Source organism: Clarias gariepinus, chromosome 12 (genome assembly GCF_024256425.1).
Source record: "Clarias gariepinus isolate MV-2021 ecotype Netherlands chromosome 12, CGAR_prim_01v2, whole genome shotgun sequence".
Lineage (NCBI taxonomy): Eukaryota > Metazoa > Chordata > Actinopteri > Siluriformes > Clariidae > Clarias > Clarias gariepinus.
This window is the reverse complement of record NC_071111.1, coordinates 30186303-30196414: the sequence shown is the minus strand read 5'-3', so window position 1 is coordinate 30196414 and position 10112 is coordinate 30186303. Positions and strand designations below refer to the sequence as shown.

Genomic DNA, 10112 nt, shown 5'->3' with positions numbered 1-10112 from the left:
TGAAGGGCACGATCACAACCAAGTTGCAGGCTGCTTACTCCATAACAAAGTCTTTTCAGAGCAATATGATGCATGCATGTACATGTGTGTAGCGTGTGTGTGTGTGTGTGTGTGTGCACCCATCCACACTAGACTCTTGATTACATTGTGTTTTCATCAAACCTAGTAACCAATAGATATATCTATTGCTGACGTTCATTTGACCACGTGGTTGAGGGGCTTAAGGTAATCTGTTTTACTCTTCTTTTACTTCTTCCTTTCCTTGAGTCAGGTTTTGGTTGTCTGTGTTTCACTTTCACAACTTGGTCAGAGCCGTGAAAGTCACTGAGAGGTTTTGTTATACGGAAAAAGTTTAGAATGTAACAACAGTAATAGTAACTAACTCCTAAAAACTTTCTCAGCTCTCTTATTGTGGTTTAAATCTTGTGCTTTAAAGCCTGTACAGGAGTGATGATGTCTGCAGGATCTATGGTATAGACATCCACTGTCACCAGCTTCCACAGGAATCTCACATCGTGTTTGAGGATTTCACATTTTCTGCGTCTTAACGGTCCCTGAAATACTGCTTCAGAATGTCTGTGTAATGTTCGAATATTAAACTAACTTCACCGCGGTAGGATTAACGCTATCGGGAGGGTTTTTATGACGACTGTAGTATGTAGATTCTTCCTGCACTTGGCAACCCTGCTGTCCAAACCGAAAGTGTTTCCTACTGTAAAGTCTCGGCTCCATTTTGTGCAGCGTTTGGAGAATGTAAACTTTATCGGCAGAAACGGTGATATTAACGTCACACAACAAGAATGTCGACTAAAGGTGAGATATTTTATTATTATAAACGACTTTATATAAGGTTATATCACGCGGATATTGTGTAAATAAAACTCGTATAAACCCCGAAGTGGTAAATCTTTAGGGCTGTTTATGTTCTTTATAGGCCTCTCAACTTCCTATTTTTTTTTATTTTTTACGATTTAAAACCGTAAAATATGCGGGAAATATACTTTTATTAGCGTGAATCTTTTGGTCTTTTAGTCCTGAATTTAATTTAGTCTTTCTTATTTCATTGTTAAACGTCAAATGTAAAAATAAAACTTATTAAGTTGTGGCTTTTGTGGTCAAGAAGAAACAACGAACATTTCATCGTCGGGGATTATAGATACATCATTCAAAACTAATACGTGTTTAGTTATTTTCTTTTTAAAAATAAAAATATCAAATAGTAAACGAAATAAAATGAGTGCGTTTTTATTCCTTATAAAAACCAGCGGTCCAAAAGTGTGAAAAGTGCGTTTTTGCGCATGCGCAGAAGGCAGCTCGAGGACTATTGTAATATTCTTATTTTCATGACATTTTAAATTCTAAAACCGGTAAGTATTTGTATGTACACACTATCTGTAATTGTGCGCTGAGGAATATTATTATAATCTCACTTATTTTAATACACGGTGTATTTGAACAAAACAGCAGCAGCTCATAAACCTGAACACACCGAGAGCACGAGGAACTCACGGAGCACAGGCGCGCGCACAGCATGACGTAAACACGGACTTTATTCTTTTATTACAATAAATATACAGCGCTTTAAACAAAAATCAATATCAACAAAAGTCAATATCATTAATCACCCGAAAATTGGTATGGATTTAATAAAATGGTTGATGTTATTAGTTGTTTCAGTTTCACAAATGCCTCAAGTGTAAAACAAAAGCAAATTAATTAGCCCAGCTGTTCCAATACTTTTGAAGTGGACTGTAGATTAAATTGTTTTCTCTAGAGAGTCGTTCTAGTTTCCTTACCATGACATTTAAACATATTATAATCACTTATTATTTTGAGACAAAAATAATGACTCAATATAAAATATTTAGTGTAAAGTAATTTATCATGTGAGATGTCAGTGATGAACAGTTAAAAGTGAAATTGACCGTCATAGTCCATCATCTCCAGTCAAGAAGAGGAACTCGTGAATCCTTCTATATGACTGAGGAATGAGAGACTTTTCTAAATGTTACATGTTAAACGTATTTTGATTTTCAATACAGTATTAATTTAAAACACATGTTTTTAATCAAAGACGACCCGTTTATGGCGAATTTGTAATAATTTGTGTGTTTAGTGTAACACATTTGTTTTTGTGTTTTCTAGGAGTATAATTCATCACAGCAGAGGAGATCAGACTCTTCAGGACTCGGCTGTGTGTTTGTGCCATCTTTACTAATTTTCAAAGATGGATAATCCTGACCGGGACAAAGATATTTCCAGGCTCTTAGAAGAACGGTAATGTATCATGTAGTGTTGGATGAGTTTTACAATTAATCCGATTAATTGAATTTAATATTGTAGTGCAAGTTTTCAAATTAAGGTTCAATATGTTATAAACACACACACACACACACACACATGCACACTACCCGGCCAAAAAGTCACCACCTAGATTTAACCAGGTAAAAAGTTAGGAGGCTTCCGTTGAATAATTACTGCAGTGATTACTATGGTTCAACTGCAACACGTTATTTATCGCTAAATGATGCAGTGAGTAGCGTCACTAAGGAGGTTATTAAAACTATAATTAAAATGATTAGGTATAGTGGAGAATGACTGTCTTTAAGGAAGAAATGCGATAGAAAAAAATTTAAATGACGCCATAATTAATGGATGCTATCAACTAAAATCAATAATTAAAATAGTCTAAACAATTTAATTAATTAAGGTTAATTAATCGTTCATGGCGTTTATACGCTTGATTTTTGTGTGAACGCTCTGACGTGTAGTTGTACAGCTCACTGGAGTGAAGCGAGTCATAGCGTGATGGCAAACACCTTCAGAAGCTGGTGGGGAGGCTGCTAGGTGGCGGTGGTTGTTGTGTGGGACGACTTTCTCACACAGTCAGTCACACACTGAGAATGACCATTGGCTTAGTTATGATCATGTGATGCTCAGTGTCAAAACAAGAAGCGCATGCGTACTACACAATAGTGATAATTGGTATATCAAGACTCTATGGTATATCAAGGTATCTGGTGCACTGCATTTTTTTTGTACAATACACGTAAATTACTTCAGGCAAAGAGCGGCCTAAACCTTGAGCAGTAATATAAAATTAAATAGTAAACCTTGAGTTTTTTTGCTCCGCCCTGTCTGAGGCGCCGAACTCTGCTAGCATCAGTGCACGAGACCGAGTGTGTTCACTCCACTCCGAGCTCAATTAAAGTTTTTTTTTTTTTTTTGCTTTTTTTAAATAATCAAATGTCTCTGTGTCGCGCGACACAACAAATCTAAAATGAAACTCGTTGCCACTGCTTTTAGTAATAAATTTTTATCGATTCGTTGTTGCAGCCCTACTCTCATGCCCAGCAGTATTATACAGTATTCTAATAGACTACGAAGGGACACGGCTCACAAACACAAAACACTTATTTTGCTGTCATTTTAAACTATCAGTGTTTGGTGTCTAATCTTAATTATTTTCCAGTAGTTTTTTTATATCGATGATAAGTCGTGTAGTCGTTAAGCTGCGGGGGGCACAGGCACAGATAGACACGGAGGTTTGTTGCAGTGCACTTGTTTTTAGTATGTACTTGGTATTTAGAGCTTTTGTTATCCAAAAAATATTTAGTTCTGAATATTTGGACCTAAATATATACTATTAAAACCACACCACAGTGCCATATCAGGAGGACACACTAGATGCCTCACTATTACATTTCAGAGGAGTGATGAACATCAAATAGACGTACAGGATCTGTTAAATCTCTCATGCTCTCCTAGTAGACTATGATGTGACACAGCGAGGAGTCCTGCAGAAGTTCTGCATCAGATGAACTCTTTCAGACACGCCTCATGAGTTTTCCATTATTATAGCACTGACCTGTACAGTTATCAACACTCATGTAGTGTTACAGCATCAATAGCAGCAGTAATGTTAGGTGAGGTATTTTTATAATACTGTAACAGTATTTAGTGATGATACGATGCTTTAACTTAAATAATTAGTGTATTTATTTAACAGTAAATAAAAAAAGCAGAAGAAATTAACAGGGATGAGAATCACCAGTGATGCATCAGATACAATATTATCACGTCCCTATTCGAAATTGATTTGGTCACAATTTTAAGACCTTTAAATTAGGGGAAAATGTGTTATGTATTTACTCTTGTAAATATAATACGTTAGCTATTAATAATAGTACAAATCTGATGTGAGACAGGAAAATGCAAGCAGGGTTTGTTATACAGACAGCTACTTCAGGGTTCACAGTCACTGTATGTGTGGAGTATCGTCCTGGCTGAAGTTCGGGATTTTAGTTGTGGATTTGTCTCTTTTCAGAACACATTAACTGTTTATTCAACCTGATGGTTTATTTATTTATTTTATTTTAACATGTGTACAATTTTAATAATTTCCATAAAAATTTTTATTGGTCTCAATGTATTTATTACCCAAAAACAGAATCCAAACATTTCTGTATTTTATTCATTAACTGTTCAGTGTAAAATATGAAGTCAGTACATATGAAAGAAATTATTTAATAAAATGTTTTACAATGAAGAATTGAAACAGTCACCCCTTTAGCATGGAAATGTTAGATTCTCTTCAGTGTAAGTAAAATAAAGTCCTCATTAAATTAAGTTGTTGGTTAAAGTCTGTACAGAGTGTATATAAATCTCTGTGAAACTCTGGGGTTAAACCCTGGTTGCAGTACGGTAATGTGTAGGCTTGAGATCTGTCGTTTCCTGTTATGAATAAGTGAACCTTTTACTGATCATTTGGACCTAAAGGCACACTAGATGGCGCTGTATTACATTTCAGGGGAGTGATGGAGATCAAATACAGCTATAAGACCTGTTCTATCCCCTCGTGGCTCCCAGTGATCTCATGTCCAGCGGACTTCAATGTAACGCAGCCCACAAACACAAAATACTCATTTAGATCAAAGTGGTGAATAAATTCATCACAGAAAGTGAATTATTAGTCTGTCTTACTGATGACGGTGTTGACAAAGTTCCCTTTAAACTTTAAACTCCTTTCAAAGGCTCATCCATGTCTGATGCTTTTTAAGTCTGAACCTAAAATCCATTTTTCTGATGAACTCCTTCCCTTTCTCAATGACATCATGGACACCTGGTTGGTGATGTGTTGACAGAGACGTGACTGTGGGAAGTGTGTCTCTCACATTAAACTTTAGTGACTGTAGGATTACACTGGCACAATCAGTTGTGTTTAGAATTGTGTTTTAAATAATTATACCAAACGCCTTAATTAAGTGTAGCCCATTCTTTATAGCATTAGTTTTCTCACTTAAAAACCAAGAGCAGGGTTTGAACATTTAAACTACAGTAACTTAAAATTCAAGAGTCTAATATTTAACTTAAAATTAAATTAAACAAAAAAGTTTTTTTTCTGACGTGCACAAATCTGTTTTGTCATCCATAATAACTGTTGTTTCTATACAAACTTAACAAATAATTCAGTCTTACCACACCTGATGCCAATGTGTGAATAGTTTAGAACGCCCCCTGTAGAATCGTAAAGAAGCTAATGAAACACATTTCAGATTATGTAATTCGTATGAAACTGAATTATTGGCGCATGATCATGATGACATGATCACCTTCATCATTACAGCCAAAACCAAAGAAATTACAAGTTTATCAAATGAATTATTAAAATAATCAGAGTCCGTCTCCTTGCTGTTTTTCCCGACACATACATGATCATTAGTCTACTTCTGCCGGTGCGCTCTGGAAAACTTTATGCGTGCGGTTGGGCGCTGATTAGACGACGCAGGAAGTTAAAGAGGAGGATCACAATGTCGGCTCAACATCCCGAGCCCAAACATTTAAATTATAAATTTTTTTGGTTTGCATTTTTTTAAATTTAATCAACAAATATTGTAAGTAAGCAACAATAGCCCACGTTTAGAAAGGCATTTTTATATAGACTATTAAAAATAATCCTGCATCTATTTTTAACTTTTCATACAAATCTATGAAGTTACAAAAAGGATAAAAAGAAAAAACTTATTCAGACGTTTTACCAACATTAAAAAGTCAGTCACAACTTATCATAAAAATGTTACTCTGTTTATTATAAGTAAAATAAAGTCGCGGCTAAATTAAGAATTCAGTTAAAATGAGTAAAGAGTGAATATAAATCTCTAAAGGACTGTCTGTAATGTTGTACAGTAATTTCTATGGAAACAGACGAGGATCCCCATCACCGAGCGGTGTCTCCATGAAGAGTGCTGTGTCTATGGAGCCTCCTGAGAATTTTAGTGGTGGAGTTTCATCACCTCTACACAGGTAACGTCTCCTCACTGTTAATGTCACAGTTACAGGGGAATTCTGGGACAAACCTAGAAATTACTATTTTATTATCATGGTATGTGATGCTCTGTTCTACAGAACGTTATCCCGTACTGTCTGTTTTAACAGAATTTATAATTGTATGTAATTTTGCTGTTTTCACTCAAACACTATGAAACCCCGGATGCAGTAATACAGAGACTTGAATTCTGTAATATTCTGTTATTATAAATAAAAAATATTTCTGTAATAGTTGGTCTAGACAACCACAGTGCCATATCAGGAAGACACAGTAGATGGCGCTGTATTACATTTCAGAGGGGTGATGAACATCAAATAGACCTACAGGACCTGTTATATCCCCCTCCTGCTTTTCCAGGTCTCTTATACCCAGCAATATTAAATGTTATCCTGTAGTCTATGATGTGACACAGCGATGAGTCCTGCAGAAGTTCTGCATCAGATGAACTCTTTCAGACACGCCTCATGAGTTTTCCATTATTATAGCACTGACCTGTACAGTTATCAACACTCATGTAGTGTTACAGCATCAATAGCAGCAGTAATGTTAGGTGAGGTATTTTTATAATACTGTAACAGTATTTAGTGATGATACGATGCTTTAACCTAAATAACTAGTGTAATTATTGAGCAGTAATTAAAAAAAAATAAGAGGAAATTAACAGACATGAGAATCACCAGTGATGTGTCAGATACAATATTATCACCAGTCAGGTGACTATTCAAAACTGATTGTTCCAATTTTAAAACCTTTAAACCTTTTTTTTTTTTTTTAAAGGTGTGCTGTGTAAACCCAATCCTTTAGCTATTAAAAATAAAAATCTGCACGTCTCTGATGTGAGATTGGAAAGTGGAAGCATCATTGAAATATTTGTAAATCATACAGACAGATAGTGAAAGGACCTTCAGACTGAGAGAAAGGTGTATTGATTTACTGTCTGCTTGGAATGTTTAGAAATCTTTTTAGAAAGTTAACAGTGTCTGGAACTCTTTAACTCTTTTTTTTCTTTAGAACACGTGACCTTTTTATTCAGAGTGATGGGTTTATGCCATACCAGCTATACAGTAAATAACTGGAATTAAAACAGTATCCAACCGTGTCTAGTATTTTAGTGATTCACTTTTCATAGGAAAATATGAAATCAGTACATATGAGTAATTATTTATTCAGAGGTTTAACTATCAATAAAAATACTAGCAGTCACAACTTGGCATGAACATGTTAAACTCTGACTCAATGACATGTTAGACTTGTGTAAAATTACTTTCTTGGTAAATTAAGAGGTTAGTTACAATTTGTATATTATTACAATACCCAGGTGTCGATTTCGATTTTAAATTTATTTAATGATAATATTTAATAATATTTTAAGTTGATATTAAGACATTTTATATTATCACTGGCACGCCCGATTCATCTCCATCATAAAACTTGTTTAGTTTTACACATCTTGTTAAAATTTGAGATCATTTGAGCAAGAATTGGCTTTGGTGACCCAAAAGAGACAATCTGGTGGAGTACAGTTTTTTGTTTGTTTGTTTGTTTGTTTTATATATATTAAAATATATGGACACATCAAAGTCTCCAAAAGTTTCCAGTAACACAAGAAAAAGTCGCTTGTTGCTTTTTAAAAAATGTCGCTGGAGGGATCTGAATACTCGCTAAATATAGCAGTAAAGTCACCGAGTTGGCAACACTGTTTAAATAACTAGTGTCAGGGCCGGTTCTAGACAGGCACATATGGGGGGACAGTCAGAAATATGAAGGGGGCATCATGTGTACACATCATGTTCGAGCACAGTTTTTCCCCCTGTGCTTATAGTAACAGTATTATCTTTGCTGAATTGTGTTGTTAGCTGCATCAGAAGCCTGGAGAAGTGGAATGCACTTTGTCAGGCCTCTACCTTCAGACCTGTCCAACTTGGGTGTCCCACTTGAAGACTAAGCTCCTGCTCGTATAGCTCTTAAGGTCACTGAGGCATGCAAACCCCCTGACCACAATAAAGTGGGAATTCCTCAGGGGGAAACTGAAAAATAAAAATTTAATAAATAAAACAAAATAAAATAAAATATCCTTAATCCAGATTTTATCAATCAATGACATAACATTTATCTTAGCTGGATGGTCTAATTCTCAAAAACGTTTAACCTAAAGTAAGACTTAACACATTATAACTAGAATATTTACAAAACTGAAAGGTTGTCTTAGAATAATAAAAAAAAAAACAAAGTTAAAGCAGAGGGGCTATAGAACAGATCATATTATGTTTTTTTTTTATATATATTTTTTATATTTCAAATTTTTTGTTATTTTTTAATAGTAAATGAACAGCTCTTTTCTCTCCAATCCACTCTACAATGATGTTTACCGAGGGCTCAGGGACGTGTGTGTGTGTGTGTGTGTGTGTGTGCGTGCGTGTGCTGCAGCCTGTGAATGAATACCCACAGCAGAGGGACAGAGACATGAGGGAAATCTAATACCGTATTGTGTAGTGTCCCTTTTTCGGCGGATTTTTTCGCTACTGCAGATCATTTTATCAGCTTGTAATATATTTATTCTGTGAGTATATTAACATGTCCTTTCTCAACATTTTCAAAATTGTGTTTTGAGCGGGCAAGACATTTATTTGAGGGGGCGCTGCCCCCTCTTGCCCCTGTGTAGAGCCGGCCTTGACTAGTGTACTTGTTCAGTGATAATTTTGAAGTTAAAGACAAATTAAGCATGTGTCTTATAAACTTCTACTACAGCAATTAATGTTATTATTATTAATAATAATAATAATAATAATAATATTTATAAAGAAAATATAATTATAATTAAGACAGGAAAATGAAAGCCTTGTGTAAATATTTGAAGTCATACAGACAGATAATGAAAGTACCTGCAGACTGACAGAAATGTGTATTGAATTCCTGAATAAATGTTCTTTTAATAAAGTACCAGTATCTGTCTCACAGCTCCAGAGCTCCCAGTCACTGTATGTGTGGTGTTTCACATGTTCTCCTCTTGTCTGTGTAGGTTTACTCAGCCTTTGATGGTTGTACCCATGGACAGGTAGGTGGATTGTCTAATATAACTTGTCTCTGTGTGTAATGGACTGGCGTCACATCCAGGCTGTAGTTAGGGATTTTTTTTTCATTAACTGTTCATTCATACTGATGGGTTTAGTGAAAGCCTGAAATTAAATCAGGACCTGAATAAAAAAAATAATAATAATTTCACCCCCCCCCCTCCCTATATTCCCTATAATTGTATTTATTTATTATTATTTAGTTTTATATACAATTATGATGACGTCATTAATATATCATACTGGTCACATTGTAGTTATTATTTTAAAACAACAGTATCCAACTGTGTCTAGGTATTTTAGTCATTAACTTTTCATATAAATCTACAGATGGTACTCAGCCAGAATAATGATTTTACCGCCGCAGCGCCCGCAGTAATGTCATTAGGGGTGTGCGTTTCCTGATCTTAACGCTAAGTGGCGCTATAACTATAGACTATAGACTTAGTTAATTCTCTCAAAGATTAATGAGCCGTAGCTCACGTGGTAGCAGATAAATAAAAGTGAAACATTTAAACGAATTTACAATCACAGTACAAAAACTACAGTACTAATTTAGAATTTACATTAAATGTATTTGCACAGTAAATATTAACACAGTGAGCCTTTAGATTTTATTATATGTAGCGTAGCCAGAAAACAGACTCTGGATGTACAGTTGTGGCCAAAAGTTTTGAGAATTACATAAATATTGGAAATTGGTTAAGAAAAGT

General features: G+C 35.0%; 1 long non-coding RNA gene across 1 annotated transcript; it reads left to right on the top strand.

Moving 5' to 3' along the window:
* Positions 1 to 706: 706 nt before the first annotated feature.
* Positions 707 to 6285, top strand: LOC128534562 (uncharacterized). The gene is made up of 3 exons (XR_008361485.1): positions 707 to 813; positions 2146 to 2277; positions 6187 to 6285. It is a non-coding gene; the product is annotated as an uncharacterized LOC128534562 (long non-coding RNA).
* Positions 6286 to 10112: the final 3827 nt, after the last annotated feature.